At 38.1% G+C, this 18,352-nt stretch overlaps 1 long non-coding RNA gene across 1 annotated transcript in view; it reads left to right on the top strand.

Moving 5' to 3' along the window:
- LOC144204512 (uncharacterized) overlaps positions 1-18,352 on the top strand; it is a 31,232-nt gene that overhangs the window by 4,471 nt on the left and 8,409 nt on the right. Inside the window, exons 2-3 of the long non-coding RNA XR_013327905.1 lie at positions 8,563-8,712; positions 16,299-16,509. This is a non-coding gene — a long non-coding RNA (uncharacterized LOC144204512). The remainder of the gene's footprint in view (positions 1-8,562; positions 8,713-16,298; positions 16,510-18,352) is intronic.

The following is an 18,352-nucleotide window of genomic DNA, read 5'->3' as shown; positions in this document are numbered from 1 at the left end:
ACTACACATTGATTTACCTTACAAGCTTCAGAGGCTTATCAATGTGGTTTTTCAGTCGTCTTTTGTGGTTTGTGTCCTCAAAGGAACTCCTGAGGAGAGGAACGGGGTGATTGTGGTGGAGGGAGAAAGGCCACTGTATTGCTATGTTGTTCTTATCAACACTATCCAGACTCAAGCATTTACTGTGTTATCTTTCTCTGACCACATCTCCCGGTTTAGTTGCTTTGCACTATTTTGTTTTCTCTTTTACCCACCCACTCAGTGAAATTGTAACATTTTAGTTATTTGGAGTTAGTTTGTTATGAAGTTGTGTCCTCAAATGTTCACAAATTAATGCTTTATTGAGTATGGTTGCAGATACCTAGATAAAGTAGATTGACACTTGACAAAGTCAACAATATACGAAAGCAAAATTACTATGAAAACATTTGTTATTTTTAAACTAATCCTTGAGCAGATATAGGAATCGTAATTATACAGTCATATTTGCCAATGGATTTGGTATTATACATGAACCCACGTTCAATTTTGATTTAAGAAATCCCTGCAACAAGATTCATCCCATTCTGCTTTGACATGGTGTATGCTGACTCTACTGTCGGCAAGAAAATTCAGATTGCTATCGGCCTTGGCATACAAAAGATCTGCGAGCTACTTAGAATACAAATCACAAGAAGTGTGAACGCGAGCGAAGGGGGCTCTTCACCAAAGAATGGTTATTGAAATGAGATAGAAGAATGCCAGCGAGATAAAGAATAGAGAGTAGCAGTGTGCAGTCAACAGCAATTCTCCAGCGGCAACTTATTCCACAACAGGATAACCTCCTCAAAATGACAACTTTGCTTTAATTTCACAGTTACTGTTCATAGGCTTTTTCAAAAAATAACTTCTATCCTTTGATGTCAGGTTGACTTCAGATGTCAAGTATACAGACTAAGAAGAAGAAAGGAAAATAAGCCTTAATCATGATGCATACCCACACAGTGTGAAAGATCAGGTTAAGAAAAAAAATGTCTCACAGTATTTCCTTAAGACATACAATGTATTGCAAATATTCTAATTAATTCAAAAAATCATATATATTTTTTCTTTGGAACATCATTCCATTCATTTTCCGCAGTCAGCAAGTTTTCCATCAATACAACCTTATATAAATCGGTTAAAGATGAAGAAATGCATACATATGAATAAGAAAACTTAGTTGCAGTTTATGCATGAGCTTATCTTAAGAAAGAAAGGAAGTAAAATAAAATACATAACTGTACAGTAATCCCTCGAATACCGCTGTTAATGTGGCCGCAATAATCGAAAAATTGCGAAATAGGGTCACCCGTTACCTGCTACCTTTTGCATCCTAGTAGCAAGCATATATATTTTTTCATAATTAATAGAGAATGGTCAAGACAAGGCATCATAATCAGAAATGATGATATAAATAAGACAATCATTTTTGTCCTGTCTACTTTTGTGTGATTTTGCTCTTTGAGTACGTCTGGAATTTTTGATGTTTTTATATGGTTTACGCTGATGTGAATGTCCTTCATGCTTATGTGCATAAAAATGTGCAATATTTACCTCAGGAATGAATGCCTTCTTTATCTAGCTATTCATCTTAAAGTCAAGGTTCCATCACAGTACTTTGGCGTTCCCATCTACTCATTTGAGATAAAGAATGCTGTTAATGCATCCTTCCTTTTTGTTGATATTTATTGTTATGTGGTATGTCTATCAATACCAAATAGCAGATGCAAAATGTCTTAAGTTGGGAAATGGATTATGTTGCCTAAGGAAGGTTTAATATGACTTCATGATCATTGCAATCAGGTTCCCTTTCCTTTTCTACCAACGTCTCCATTGTGGTTTTGCTTCACTTGCGATAAAAACATTTAGACTTCATTGGTTTTACTTCCCAAATTCATATTCATAGACAGCACATTTACTTCATGTAAGCAGTGTCATTTTTTATTTATTTTCTCCATTATAAAAGGTCTATATTGAGCAATTGTCAACTACTTGAAGGCCATTTAAACTACATGACAGTATTTTTGTCCCACAATGTTAAATATATTCCAAGAAAAACACAAAAACATCATTGTTACTTGTTTTTCTGTAAGTTCTAATTCGATCCTTCTGCTGCTTTTGTATGTGGCGGCAGATCACAGCAAGTCTCCTTTCAGGCTCCCTGCTGGTAGTTTTTTCCATCAGGTTCACAAAAAGACATTGAAGGAGAGAAAAAAAAAACTGGGGCTTAACTCAGCCTTGATCACCTCAGATAACAGAAACAATGGGCCAGATGACAGCAGATAAGCTTTCAAGGGTCAGGTGACCAAGGAGAAAGCACCAATCAACCAGCTGCCAACTGGACTATTCTATCATTACCTTCTTAAGAAAAACACTTCAAGTGCTTTATGCACTTGTCAACCCTGAAGTGGAAAATAATTTTGCTTCATGACCCCTGTTATTATGTTTTTTGTGTTATTGAATGCACAATGTTTGCTTTGATTTCAAATTACAGAGTTGGTGCAGATGCAGCTTTTAGAAATGTTCTTTATAGTTAAGAAAAAGTGAAAAGGAACGTGATAGAACACTATTAATGACTTTCCTAACTTATAAGTGTGGTATTTTTCTGCATACGCAGCCATTTTCTTCTTTCTTTCTCCCTACTCGTACAGGGGAATCCATCACTATCTGAATTCTTGGGCCTTGTTCTCGGTCTGCTATAGTTCTCCCCCGGGCTTGTTTGTTCCGTGTACTCCGAGTTCCTCCCACATCCCAAAAAATGCAGGGTAGGCTGGTTGAACACTGTGAGTGTAAATGGTTTTCTCTCTCTGTGCCCTGCGATTGGCTTGCCACCAATTCAGGGTGTCCCCTACCTGGTGCCCATAGCTAGCTAGGATAGGCTCCAGCACCCCTTTATGAAAAGCATGTTCTTTTGAAAACGAGTTGGATTAGTTAACTGATCGAACCGAAAATCTTGATCAGTGGAGCCCTAGATTTAATAAATTAACTCACTGACTGCAACTGCCACTGTCGATGATGGTTGGCTGCCCCTCCCAGTAAAAATAGATTGAATATCTTATCACCATTGATGGCACTGAAACCCGATCATTCACTGCTAGCCTTCTCAGTAAAAATGGATTTAGTTTGGAGAGCCATCAATGGTAATTAATGCCGTAATTAGCTAAAAGTTATTTATGGTAGTCTTAGATATTTCTCATAGTGCGGTCTTTTACAAAGAGCATAAAGTAGGAAGATACAGAACCACTACTTTTAAAGGTAAAATCTATGAAAAGCTGTTCTTGTCACTCTTTACTGTCTGTGTTGATTTACAGCACCACTTAGAGCTGCATTAATTATTCAAGTTCAATGATTTAAAAGACCAGTTGCTTATGAGCATCTTTGTCTATGGAAGGGGTGTCATAAAGCGTTGACTCATATGACAAATGTTTCGCTCCAGACCAGAACAAAGCAACAAAGGGACAACCATCTATCTGGATATGCCAAAGGGATGTTGCACTGGTCGTGCGGTGCCTCCTTGTCTGAAAGATGACACCGTCTACATTGACAGCCTCCAGCAAGTGGAGAACTTTTTATTTGTTATTTCCTACTGTCTGTAGGGTGGAGTTTTAGACAGTGAAACCTGCCACTCCTGACCCCTTTACATAAAAATTGTCTTGAGTTAGCGTTCAGGCTCTGAATGACAAAACCAAAGCATTTTCCGAAAGAAATCAAAAAGGTGCCAATGGAAATGCAAGTGCATGATTGTTTCGGGACTATTCTTATTCAATGCATTGAGCATTCTTCCTGAAATGTGCGTTATTTCAAACAATATGGTACAATTTAAGAATGTACCCTCTGATGTTTTTGTGCAGCAGCAGCTGAGCCCCCTTCTGTGAATCACTTTTTTGTTTTTAGGAAAACCTACCAACAGAATATGTTTCTCCATTCAAACGATACAAGTTCTCTCTCAACGCAAACCTTCTGGTCCCAAATGGGTTGCTTTGTAGTCCTGCCTCTGGGTTTATTTTCCCTGCACAGTTGAATTCTTTGCTCCAGACTGCAGATTGAAATCACTGATACTGTGTGTTGGCTTTACTGCAACCCATCACCTCAAGTCTGGGAGGATTATTGTGTTTTTGTGTAAACAAAGAAGTTGAGTTAATAATGTATGAGGTTTTACAGAGCTTGGACCAACATCCGCTGTTAGTTTCTGGAAAAATTAGGAGACTGCTGTATTTTCGATTTTTTTTTATGACATGTCCTGGTTATAATAATGACATGTTCTCAGAGCAATAGTCGGACTACACACAAAGCTGGTCGCCAGTCAGTTGTAAGGCAAACATAGAGACAGGCAACCAATCGCGATTCCAAACACACAGCCATCGAGTGGGAATTGAACCCACTCAGCGAGTCAGAATTGACCACAAATATGATACAAAATAGTATTTTCCTTTCCTGTCTACCACCCACCTCAAATTGGATGTCTTTGCATCAATGGTGACCAAAGACTTAATGTGAGAAATTGTAAAGGACACAAGACATGAAAAAATGATAGTGTTTCCTATCAATATGTATAAATAGTTGATTGTGTGCAGCAGGTCCAGCTTTTCTATTACCGCTTTTCTGAGCAAAGCCTCCAGACGGCCATTGCTCAATCATAGTTCAGCCTTTTTGGCAGAGGCCACGCATGGAAGCTTTCACACTCGCTTCAAATCAAATCAATGCCTGATCCATCACGGGCCACTTGCCTCCGGGCAGCATTGGACCAGTAAGGACTTCTTTTTTTGTTGTACCCAATGGCTACTTATGTCTTTCACTGACATATGTGTGTGTGTGTACATAGTAATTGAGTTATACATGGCCCCTTGTCCCCCTAGGGAGCTTTCCATCTGCTTTTATATGTTGTCTGACAAATATCAGACACTTTGACATGTATACATTAGCAGATGTTGAAACAGGATGCTATGGTCATGCATGGCCGGCTGTTTTGAGTGGAGTCTTGGATATAGTAAGACTCAATGGTGATTGAAGTATGAAGGCTTGAGACTTCCAAATCTTACAGAAAAAAGATACTGATATATATATATTTTTAAATGAGTCAGAATTTTAAATTGAAGTTATTATAGTGCCTTTTTTTGTGCATGTTAGGTGAACCCTAGAATTTGTTCCTGTTTGCTTCCATGATCGCTTTTTTATGGCCTTGAGCCGAAAATGTCATGAGGAGGTTGACATGTGACACCATGTTGGCGACAAAAGAGCGTGACACACACGCAATTTGTGTATTTGGAGTTATATTTCTTCTATTCCGGTTTGAAAGTCCATAATAATAGCTGAATTGCTTTTTTCCTTCTTGAAAAGTGACAACATAGAATTACTCAATGGTAACAAATGACAATTTTTTTTGGTCATCACATTTTTGTGCCATATATCAACATTTGGTGTCCAAGTATGTGGCTGGCTACCAGATCTAAACTATAATTCTTATTGCCTCCAAAAGTGGGTGAAAAATAGAAAGGCAGTGGTTATGTATTCAGACTGCCAGTGAATACATATGATTTGGGGCCATTGACAGTCCTAGACGCCCTGTCCATTTTGAATAGGAGGGTTTGGCAATGAATGATCGCAGTAAACCTCTCCCAATAAAAACGGATTGGACGTCTGGTGCCGTCAACCAATGGATTAAATGGTTAATTTGACTTTAGTGCACATTGAGCTTTCGTTTTAAAGTTTAAGCGCACCATTTGAGGGAAAATGCCAAAGGGGGTCTTCTTTTTATTGCATTGTTGAATGCTTAGGCAAAGCAATTTGAGAAGGTAATACTACTTCTGTCATAAAAGCAAGCCTTTATGTGTTTTGGCTGACAGAGATAGTGAAGCGTCCAAATCCACACTCGTCAACATTTCTGTATTTGACATCTTTTTATAATGGTGAAGAAAAACAAAAGATCTAAAAGACAGCACGCTTTGTCTATGATTGTAAATCTTGGTCAGGGCTAAGTTTGAAATCTTCAAAACAAACACATTTCTCCAAATGTCAAATTACTTTCTTTTTAAAATAGGGGCAAAAAGTGTACATATTTAAAATATAATCGAGTGTCTAAAAATATGCTCAACAAAATCATCCCATCTTTATTGTAATACAACCTTCCTATTTGGCAGAAATACATAATGGGTTGCCCTTTTGAACAGAGATTAATAAAAATATAACTTTTTAAAATGTTCTGGTATGCAGTAGAAACAGGTTTTACTTTTCTGATGGTAAGTGTGTTATGGGCAATTTATTGAGTTGGAAATGTATCTTGCAGATGTGCATGAATAAATCTGACAATATCCATCAATATAACATTCAACACTTCAGGTCATGTCATAGCTCTGTGTTATTTAAAGCCTGTGTGCAGAGGTATGAATTTCTGATGAAAATGCACATTAAATATATGATATTTACTACCAAAAAACAACAACTCAGTGAACATTCTCTGAGAGTGATAATTCACTACATTTTGCCAACATGTCATTCAAATATTTGTACATTTTTACCTAATATATTGTCAGTTGAGGGCATATAGAAACATGCTCTTGCTTGTACTGTACCTGTAACTTGATTTTAATCATATTTTTCTCCCCAACGTTCAAGTTTTATCAGTCTTTCTCACCTTACATCGTCTGCTGCCGCTGACAAGTCTCCAGTAATGATGACTCACAAAACACCCACTGCTTCTTTTTTTTCCCTTTGCTTTTTTTTCTGGTCCTGCATCATGCACAGATAACCTTTCTTATGTTATCCTCGTTTGCATCCATGATGATTCATTAGATTTTCTCGCGAAGCCTGGGGTGTGTCTGCCATCATAATAGGTAGAGAAAGATCGTTTTTCCCCATCATCAAGTTTCTGACTCATCTGGAGGGCTTTTATATTTCTTCTTCATGCATACCGACAGCACCTGGCCCTGTTTCACACCGAGACCATTGTCATAAATCTCTGATATTTATTTATATATTTTTACATGTAATAATTCCTTTTGCATTATGTTGGATGATTCATTTATTCAAAAAGCACTTCAATCTATCTGCAAGCTGCCTGGCTTCTTTTCTTTAATAATGGGCTTAGGTGTCATAGCTGCTTTATAGTCTCATTTTTAAAATCTTTCATGTGTGTAGCAGTGCACAGTTATGGTGATATAGAGGTATAGGATATCAGGGACACGTGGCTGTTGTATCTTGTGAGAAAGCTTTGTGGAAGATTCTTTTGCTATAGTTCGCACATTCATTCACAATGATTGTGAGGGCACAGTTGCTGGCGATGAAGGGGGTCTCCAAGGTGGTTGTTCTGTGCTTTCAATCTCTTTTGTTGATCATCCCAAGTGTGTTTGTTGGGGTTGAGGTCAGTGCTCTCAAATCCTGTCACAACAAAGTCATTCAATGACGCCTTCAAGGGCCCTACTTTGATTTAGTAATGACAGAAGGGTCTTTTCCAATCTATACAGGATGTGTTAGAATTAGACTTAAGAATGGGAAACAAATGGAAGGAACATACAATCTTAATTGGGTGAGCTGATAGTTTAGTCTAATTTCAGTTGCAATAACAGAAGGTTGTTAAAATCTGCTGTCAATGGCAACGGATGCGCCATGGTACCCGGTCTACCTCGATCTTTCAAAAATTAGATTACAGAAGTTGAACAGTAAGAAATCTTTTTAAAGTTCTCCCACTCAAGTGCCGTTGAGAGCACCCTAAGTGTACAGTACGGGAGAAAAACAAACAAGGCAAAATGAGAGCAAAACGGCCAAAACCAATGTTGATGGTAGCTACTTGGAGAGCACGATGAACTTCTAATGAACCTGTTTTTCACTTCTGTTGTTGTCTGACTGCCTCATCTCACGCACACATGTATAATCACACTCACTTCCTCCTTTTTAAAGACAGACTGGCTCCACTGATAGATGCCACTGATGTCAACGGTTGGTTGCATCAATAACCTCTCACACCTCATACACAACATAGATCACAAGATATTTTACTTCACCCCTCATGCACTCAAATTGATGTTACCTCATTTTAGATAGTGTGAGGTCGGAAAAAGATCAACTTTGGAGTATTAGCAATGAGGTTGGTCTTCCCATTCTGGCATGCTGGTGTCAGACTGACAAAACAGCTTAACCTGGTTGACTCAGAAGCTGCGTTTGTCACAATGTTCTTATGCAACTGATACACTTTAGCAAGGGAACTGTTGAAAATAAACTCGTCAATTACAGTGACACAATAACAGGGGTTGGTGTAACCCACTATTTTTATTTTCAGATATATACAAGGTCATATCATATAGTCACAGAGTTAAAATATCCATATCAAATGGGTAAAATTTTGATGAAACTCTTGATTCACTAACTTAAATTTTAAATAAAATTCTCCCAAGGAAAAGACATTTTTGTATATCTAAGATAGAAGTTGTAGGTTGAAAGAATATAATTGTGGATATCTAAAATGTGTTTTTTGTTCAGACAAAAGTTAAACTCTCATATGCAAACTAACATCCAATCTGAATAAAAAAATCTTTCTATATTTTGCAGAATAAAAGCTACTGATGTCTGGCAACAGGAGGTCAGGGATGAAGTTTTACCATCAGAAAAGTCTTTGCTCATGAATGGATTCCTCTGACCTGGTCATTGTACTATTGCTCCTCAAGGCAGATGGCTGCCCCACCCTGAAGGATGGGGGAGGTGAGTGTGTGTTGTCTTCAGGACTTAAAGTATTTTGACTACTGATGTTCACAACACATTTTTTACATGGGACACCAAAGCTAATCCAATTGTCTTGACTTTTGATTATCCCGAGATATTGTACATTGTTAGGGGCAAAACTGGTCTTTTATCAACTGGATAACATCAAGAAAAAAACTAAAATAAGATAAACACTAACAGGTTTGTTCTCCTCTCAGTGCTCTACAAGTGGTACTGAAGAGTGGTGTAACATGGCATTACATCTAGGGTTGCAAAAACTAGAGGGAGGCCATATTGGTAAAGACACCTGGCCGACAAATAACTGTACCCCTTAATCATTTATATTGGACAGCTCTTTTTATGTGTGAATGAATGTTGCTCGCGATTGGGATGCGACCAATCCAGATATGCAATTTACATTATCCAAATTCAATGGAAATGAGCCCCATTTTACCATTGACCTCAATAAGCCTGAGTAGAAACGAAAAAAAAAAGATGGATAGATGAAGAATTCTCTGCTTCTTGCCTCAAGTCAGCTCAGAGCGACTGCAGCTATGGATAAGAGCTATGGAAAATTGATGGCCAGACAAAGTATTTGACACATTTCTTGAAACAGATTAAATAAATATTTCATTTACTACATATTCATATTAAAGTGTGGGGGAGTCCCTCCCGTAGAGATTCAGATATGAAATAAGGTCATTTATTTTTGACTGGGTGTATACTAATGAATGTAGGAAAGCCTGCATGTCAGTCTAAACATTCTCGTGCAGAACTTGTTGATTAGTTAATGAGCATGTATGCTTTGTTAAAAGCAACAATATAGGGCCAAAAGCCCATCTGGCCTCATAGAAAGGCCAGGGTGTTTATCCTCACCCCTCCCTTCTACTCTCCCTGTATGCACTGTGCACCATTTGCTGCCTACAAGGCAGGAAAAGACCAACATGCTGTTCTGCTGCCAATCATTCATGATGCCTTTCTTGGCTCAATTCAGTCCAGATCTATAAAACTCCATTAAAAAAGTGCAATTTATATAGTTTGAAAAATCTGATAGATATTGAATCTGTTGGTGTAGTAACGACTGAACTTCCATTTACTTCCAGCCTCTCAGTTGGACATCTAATGCTGCCAATGGCAGGCAATGAGCTATCATCTACTAATATACGAGTCTCCTCCAACACTGAGTGACAGTCCCAAAAGGCAAAATGACCCATTTTGCTCCTGAAAAGCAAGTGTCCAAGGGATTTAAACAAATCTAATCTCCATCTGTTTAACTCCAATTCAACCTAATGATCCCATACAATACAACTGATTAAATTGTGTTGTCCTACTGGCACCCATTGTTCTACGTTTCCCTTTAAATACAATATAATTAGGCCATTTCAAAGAGTCAGGGCTTAATGCCTATCCATTTTGAGACATTAGTGTGAACAAGGGCACCTAATCCAGAGTTGGGGACACTGTGTTTTTAGTAAGACGCCTTCAAATAAACAAACAAAAGTGAGCGCAGAGGCGAAGAGTGAAAGGAGAGCCATGTGACCTCTTTTTACACGATGTGTTTGTTCAGGGGGATTCCAAGTCATTAAAGTCCTAACAAGCCCGCAGTCATGAAAGGCCTGATGGTAAGTAGTTAAAGTGTCTCACAACTAATGGCTGAATGGGAGCGACATTTGTACAATGACTTTGTTTGGCCCTCTGTCTTCAACACAATCAGTGCAAAAAAACCATTCCCTGGGCTTAGAGACGGTGCGATTGGATGATTAGGATTTGCTGCACGGGCCCAGTGAGTGCCGTTATTTCTTAGATCATTTCAAAGTAATCCACATTTCCTCATGACAGTCACACTGGCAAAAATATAAAGCAATTTGGAAAAGTAATATGAGCAACATTCGCCGGCAAAAGGGCCATTTAAATTATTAAGATATCCCGCGGATGCTATCACACACTATTAACGAAATGATGCAGGAATAGGGAATGGAATCAAATATAAAACCGCATGAAATATGTCAGGGGATTTTTTTTCATCCTTTTGTTTTACCTTTCCTAGCTGTCAATATAATTGCTGAACCGGTTAAATTTTCTAACTGGTAAATTGTGTTATGAGTATTCCCTCCAGGAGTTTCCTGGTTTCACAATGTGGAAACATGAATAATTGTGACCCATGTCAGAGTATTACGACTCTTATTTGTTAACTAAGATGGATCAGGTTGAGTTTTGTGTGTGTTGGAAACACGCAGAACAGCTGCACAATAGAGACAGGTCAGATTTTCTTGCTTGCACCCATGTATTTTCAACAGCAGCGTCTATTATTAGAGCGCATACAACCGTGAAAACATGAAGCTGAATTCTCTGGGTGATGTTTTATTGGAGAACATCATGTTGTAAAAGTGAGTCCTGTCTAGGCCAGTTAATGACCACACTGCACCAACAGAGCCTGTTCACAAATAACCTTAGAGCCTGTAGTTATTTTATTTACAATTTTTTTTTTTTAAAGTGACTGTTTTATTTTTTTGGTAATTTAACAGCATTAGATGGACATAACATTTGTTTTCATGCATAGCGTTACATTATTATTTAGTATTAAAGTACCTGCTGGCAGTGAATACTCATTTGTCAATCCCATTGATGTCAATGGTAGTATATCGTAGATTAATGTAAAATAATAAGATATTTGAGTTGCAATATAAACAGGTCAATAATGGTCTGGTGGTGGATAGCCAAAAAAGTGTGTTCAGTGTACCCATTTTAATGCAAGTTAACAATTTTTAGGTTACATTGCTGTCAAGATATTGGCACAAAAGGGGAAAACTCATTTATCTCAAGAAGGAAAGAAATATAGGCTGTCCTCAATTGAGGGGATTGGGTCAAAATTGGTTAAGGCCGTAAAACAAATGCTCGTTTATTTTTCTTGAATCTTTTGTTTATTTCGGCCCTTGTATCTCTCCAAGATTTATCATTTAATGGAGACATCACTTTCTGATTGCCTGTGTTATTTTAAATCCCTTTTTTATCTCCATATCTACTTTAATGACTTATTGATGCTGTCGGCTGCTTTTCATCAAAGAGTTTTCTCTTCGTTTTTTTTCCCACCTCGCTCATCGGATTGTCCACCCATTCCCATGTCTAGGGTTTCGCTATGGACTTTCTCCTTTTTGATCATCCCTCGGTCTTTCACAGTCTCCTTTAACTGGAGTTGAGCCGCATACCGCCTCCCCATAACGGGACCTCTTTGAATTTTCGATGAGGATAAATGTGTTGAAAAGAAAGAGACTTGAGGAGGGCTGACAAGCTTGTGTTACCGGAGAGAGATTTACATGGGGTCGTAAAAACCTGGGTGAAAGGAGAGGTGGTATCGCCCACATTAAAAGGTCAATGTGCAGAGTTGGAGAGGTAAGCTGACCCAGGACAGCCCACACACGACACGCCCTGCCCTCCGGTCGGTGACTTTTTGACTCTTTGGACAAAACAGCCTAATCTCAAAACCCTCCTCTTACTCATTCAACTTTTGTTTCCTTGAGGAGAGGTCTACATGCTCGAGTCCACGTTGTGTTATCATTATCCCCGGTCTATAAATCACCAAGAAAAATGGTAGTAGCTCCACCAGCCTAAGTCAGCTTGTGCCTGGAAGCGACATTAAGGCCGAGCAGTTCTCTGACACGGTGTCCTGTCCCATGCGGGGAAGTGTGGATAGATCTCAGGGTATATGCAGGCTGCCAACAGAAAAAAAACCAACAACAACACATTGTCACGTCGCGCGTGAGACCCCACAGGCTCAAAATACAGCAGTTCTACTCTGGAGATGTTTATGAGAAGCCTTGGGATGGAAATCCATCATTGCGAAGAGAGCAATTTATGTCCAACTTAAGATTATGGCTGACATCTCACATCCTGCAAAGAGACTCTTTTTGCTTTTAGACTCTAGATTTTGTCAGTCCTTGTGCAGTCTATTGTTCCTTAAGGCAGTTGACAGGCTCCTTACTATTTTGGCTCTCCAAATATCATGTTGCCATGTGAGCCGACTTCGATATAAGGCGGTATTGCAGTTTGCGTGTGACACAGTCTGGTGAGCAATCTACTTCCTCAAATGAGTGGAACAAATTGTACTCTGCATCACACTTGTTTTTAATGGATGGGTTTAGCTTGGGTTATAAGTGGTATGGGATGTTTTTCTCATAAAATGATGATTGTATATGACAATAGTGGGATCATAATACCAAATACAATATAATGATTTCACAAAACTTCTCGTAACTCATTTATATTGTAATGTAGTGTTGCATAGGGCAAGCCAATGTAACGTAATAGGAAATTTGAGTTGCAATAATATAAGTTCACTAATTGTCTTGTCTCTAGTGCAATGTACACAAATACATTACACAATGAATACATTTATTGAATAACATTAAAATTGCCCCAAAGGTAGAAAAGTTTTACATTTGTTTTAGTTTAAGTGGCACGAGTGGTAATATGTCAAAGTTACTGGATGATCAATGTAAAAATTACCATCAAAAGTCTATATATGTCAATGGCAAGCAATGAGTTAATCAGCCTATTCCACCCACAAATACTGCTGTGGCAAAACAATAAATGCTCAGACAAGTACAGGCACATTTAATCTTACATACTAGATGTGCCAACTTCCTGAAAATAAATAAATAAATGAGAGCAGCCCAGCCAGATAACTGTCATGTTTTTGTCCTTTATTGTATGTTAAGTGATTAAAAAATACACCAATATACATCAAATTTAATAGCAATGTATGAGTAGCCCATTCAAACACTATTTTTGAGTTTGTCCATTGTAGGCTCAATATTTCTGAATATGGGACAATTCTGTTTTTCAATGGATAGTTGGTAAGCAATTTGGTTATCTTTGCAGATCTGGAAAATTGAAGCCAAATTAAATGAAATATTCTGCCTAATCACAATATCTTCTTCCGTCGGTTCATCATTTTTCCTGATTTAGGAAGTAGCCAATTAAAATACCGCATGACACACTTTTTATTTTCAATTTAGACATAGAAAAGATCTCTACTCTGTTGAGTGACATTGTTAATAAAACCAGACATCAGAGAATTGCAGAGACAACAGATGGTGACTCAGGCTTCTGAAAATAGATAAGATTCATTAGAAGGACTACTAATGAGGCTCTGCAGGAGAAAAAAAATGTATATCTGGATGGTCTGCCATCTAGCGGGAGAAGGCGTGTCATTACATAATATTTCCCTACAGGGCATTCTTTTTGTATGCAGTGAATTCTTCTTTAAGCCGCAGCTTCAAAGGCAACCCCTTAACAGATGAATTCCAACCACCCTTTGTCTAAATAAAATATCATATTCATAATGTCAGTTGTAAGTGAAGTTGATCACACATAAATGGAGGGTCCCACAACCCTTGTGAGGATAAGCGGTATGGAATATGAATGAATAAATTGGCTGTTTCACTCATTAGAACTAGACTACTGTTAATGTCTGTAACTCCATTTAAACAGATACAATGGTCGTAATTAAAGCCAGTGAAAATATATGCTTATCATCATTTTGTAATTTTTGTTCGTATAGTTTTGAGACAGGAATTTGGGGTAACCCCCACTGGGGATTGCCACAGAAACTAGAACTGGGGCAAGTCCTTATGCGTGTGTGTGTGTGCATTACTTTTCTTCAAAGAATTCTATAGACTAATTGCAGGGTATGCATTATTAATTCCCAAGTGGCCTTTTTTGTTCGATTAATTGCATGGAAGATAACAAAGAGAGACAATAGTGTGAACTTGTGGTGAGGAGATCCGTCTCACAGTTTTGAAGTCATCGGTTGAGAGTCAGATCAGGGTTAGTAGTTGGGATTTTTATGGGCACCCCGGCATATTCAAACATCATTAAAAAGATAAACAAAACAAAATTTAAACTGTCCACGGGTGTAGAAAAAGTTGTGAGTTAAAGACAAGGTTGTAGGAGGGTGAGGACAAGATCAAATTCTCTTGGAGAAAGAGTTGAAAAGATTACATTAATTTTTTAAATATTTCAAATGTGGAACGGTAAGAATATATCAAGCACTTTGAAAAAAAATCCCCACAATAACAAAACACTGTCTATTAAGTACATTTGCAATGTGCTCATCATCATTAGAGTAACATGTTCTGTAGCAGGTGATTTTGAGCAGGAGGTGGGGTATCATCAACCATTCAAAGAGCAGACATACAAACAACACTGCAAAATACCCACACATTCTGGCAATATCCATTTAAGATGTGCTTTGAGCTTCAACCACAGAACCTCTTCTTGACACTGTGAGTGTTATAAATATGTATTTTAAATGAGAAATAGTTCAATACAACTGCAGACTTCATTCTAAGGGATGATTCTCTGCAAGCAGTTTATCCATTGCAAACATTAGCAGTACTACTTTTAATTTGAAACAACAAATAAAAGCATTGCTTTTCCTAAGTAGGCTCCTAACAAACAATTTGCTCGACAAAACTTTGAATCATTGCATGATATTTGACTTAAAGGAGGATCTGTAATGCAAATAAATGCTTATTAGAGAAATTCCAGACTGGAGGCTCTGAGTGGAGTAAGTAGAACACAAGTCTGCATACAGATGATAGTGGTGAATTTTTAAAACAAAAGCTTTGTTTTTTAATTCTTTCAGCGCCTCATTCTAATTATTTCCCTGTGTTTTGTTTCCACGGTAGAGGAAGATGTCTTGTAGCATATATACATTCATTTAGCAAAGTAGGATGTACAGGAAAACAGAACAGAACAACAATAACGTGCATTAAAATATAACATTAGCAGATATCCAAGTGGACCTTTGTTACATTATTCCTATGAGCTCATTCAGACACTTTTCTTTGTTTATGCATGTTTATCAACTACAATTGAGATTAATCCATCACATTTCTTGGGCATCCAGGAGGCTTTAGAGATGCATTAAGGTGGCCACATTTGCCAATAGTTACATTCCACATAGAGGAAAGAAAATAGATTGGATTAACTCATTAATCTCTCTCTGTAGGTGAACTTGCCCGTGAAAATTAGCTTGGCCCAATGGAGGAAAATGCAAATAGTTTCCCCATCAATCAGCAATGCAATTTAGCAAGTGGTTTGTCTTACTAAACGGTTTTGTTCAGGTTAACACTGGCCTTTAAATGGCAGTGCCAGTAAGCTATCTGTCTATTTGCGACAGTCAGTAAAACAATGCTCATTTCTCCTGATTTAAACTGTTTCTATGTACACCTGCCATTGGCTAAACTGCTATAAAGTGTGTGAATGCAGACTAAATGGTTCGAGACTGGTTACTGGCGCATGTGTGGAAACATTTATCAGCCAGGACTTAGCCTGTGGGAGGTAAACCATTTTTTCAATGAGCATTGATAGTTTTAATAAATCACTTTTCTTGTCTTACTATAAGTTCAAAACATGGACATGTTCATTTGGATGTGGTGGTATTGAAAATGGAATTCTGCAACATCTTCCTGCATGGATTGAGATGTTTCTACTTGGCAGGCGTAAAGTGGACAGGAGGAGACCGGGGCGGATATTGGGAACAAATTGACAAGGCCGTCTCTTCTGGCTCTCTCTTCATTTAGAGCCCGGAATGATCTACCTCAGCTGGCTGGCAGACAATTTATCTTCGAAAGGATGAAAATGCGAGGCAGGATTTGGCTTTCACCATTCCAGAGGACGTTTTCAACTATGCTGTGACTCATTGAGAAAGAACAACCACCACATCCTAAAGCCTCGACTCTATCAAAGAAAGTCTATATCTACAAATTACAACACTGGCTGCTATAACCTTAGGTGAGTTGTAACAAGGTACATTAACTCTATTACTGCAAGGTGACCATGCCGTTATTGTATTTCTTCTTTATTTTAATTTAATTTTTATAAATGGACAACGGGGTCTGAGTGGTTAGTTCTTTGGCCTCACAGTACTGGGGTCCTGGCTTTGGTTTGCATGTTCTACCCGGGCTTCCGTAGGTTTTCCCCTGGCACTTCGATTTCCTCTCATATTCCCCAAAAACATGCATGACAGGCTGGTAAAGTACATGAAAAAATCCTGCACCAAAATGGAGAGCTAACCAACGCAATAGAAGGCCAAACAAGGTATTAAAATTAATCTCATAACTATTACTAGTAACTTTAACATAATTACATATGGTGGCCTATGATGGTGCTTCCATTCTATAAACTTAGAACCCAAAAGAAGTACCTATATGAAACTTTAGTTCACGATTTTCCATTGCAAAAAAACTGCCAGTATTTTTGGAAACATGGAGAAATAAGCTTGCTCCCGTAGGCAGCAGGAAGACCACAAACTGTAAAAAGCATGCTGTTGGACAACGAGTGGGTGTTGAAAGAACGATGTGGTACTGCAGGCAAGCTGATACCTGACGGATTGTTTGTTTTGGGACTGCTGCTCAATTTTTGTAGGATTCTGTCACAACAAGATATTGATACAATACATAATATACCAAAATTAGTCACTTGCCCCAATGGGGGTGAAATTCGGTTAATGTTAAGAGAAACACTGTATAATGAACAGAAAAGCAGTGTTTTTAATCAATTGATTTTTTAAAACCTATTATCCATGTACGCAACAAACAAAAATTACAGAGGCAATCATTCACAGCGTTTGACTGTTATAATAGACATTTCTATTGGTAATTTGATCTCAAGGTTGCGTTCCATTCACTTGGGTACTGCTTCATTATTTGGAACTCATTTTCCATTTGCCCTGTAGAGCAATGAAACTCCTTTGTGTAAGTGTAGTTTGTTTTTGGATTTTGTCATTGACCTGCCACTCATCATGGCTGATCACAGCTCCTTCCGAATGTTACCTTTCTCATTGTTCCCCTGAGCATGATTTCCGGCTACGCAGACATTTTGTGTTCATTTGGCTGAGAACACACCTTATTTTTAGATACTTCAGCTCAGTGGAAGCCTGAAAAATGCTCAATTAAATTCAGTTTTATGTGAATTTATTCCCTATACAACATTCCACCTATTGTGACAATACATAGAATCCAAGTTTAAGAAGTAAAGAGAAAATAAATGGGAAATATTTCAGCCTTTGTATCTTTGTTGGCACTAAGAAGTGATGCAGAATTAAAATGCCACATTTAAAAGATGAAGGACTTGATATCCAGAGAGGCAAATGCTGCAAAGGCGTTGTGAGCATTGCGTTGATGTTGTCACTGAGATTGTAGAAAAACATGCCAAAATAAGGTGCAGCTGTTTTAATCACAATACTTTTAGGACTGTCTTTGTTCTACCATTTCGGTTTTAATCCACTGTCAACTACTTTCTTTACACATTCTCTCCTTTGTGTTTTCTTATCTTATGTTGTTGGCCCTCATGCTGGTGAAGGGAAATCAATGACGCAGTTTATCCCCAGGCCATTATCTGTATTAGTGACAGTTCTGGCCCTGAGACTTTATTGTAATGACCTGCCATTTTTCTAAACCACAGCCATTTGTAAAGGCAGTGTCATATTTATCAATGTTGTTTACAAATTCAGATCGGCTGCAAAATTATATTAGCGCTCCCCTCGTGTTCCTCGAAGATGCCATGACTGATAGTTCACTTGTCAGGGCTTTGTATTCTCAGATTTCCACTAATTAAACTGGATCATGTCCAACAG

The sequence above is a fragment of the Stigmatopora nigra genome, chromosome 11 (assembly GCF_051989575.1).
Source record: "Stigmatopora nigra isolate UIUO_SnigA chromosome 11, RoL_Snig_1.1, whole genome shotgun sequence".
NCBI lineage: Eukaryota > Metazoa > Chordata > Actinopteri > Syngnathiformes > Syngnathidae > Stigmatopora > Stigmatopora nigra.
Note: the sequence above shows the minus strand (reverse complement) of the source record. Positions and strands in the feature narration are given on the sequence as shown.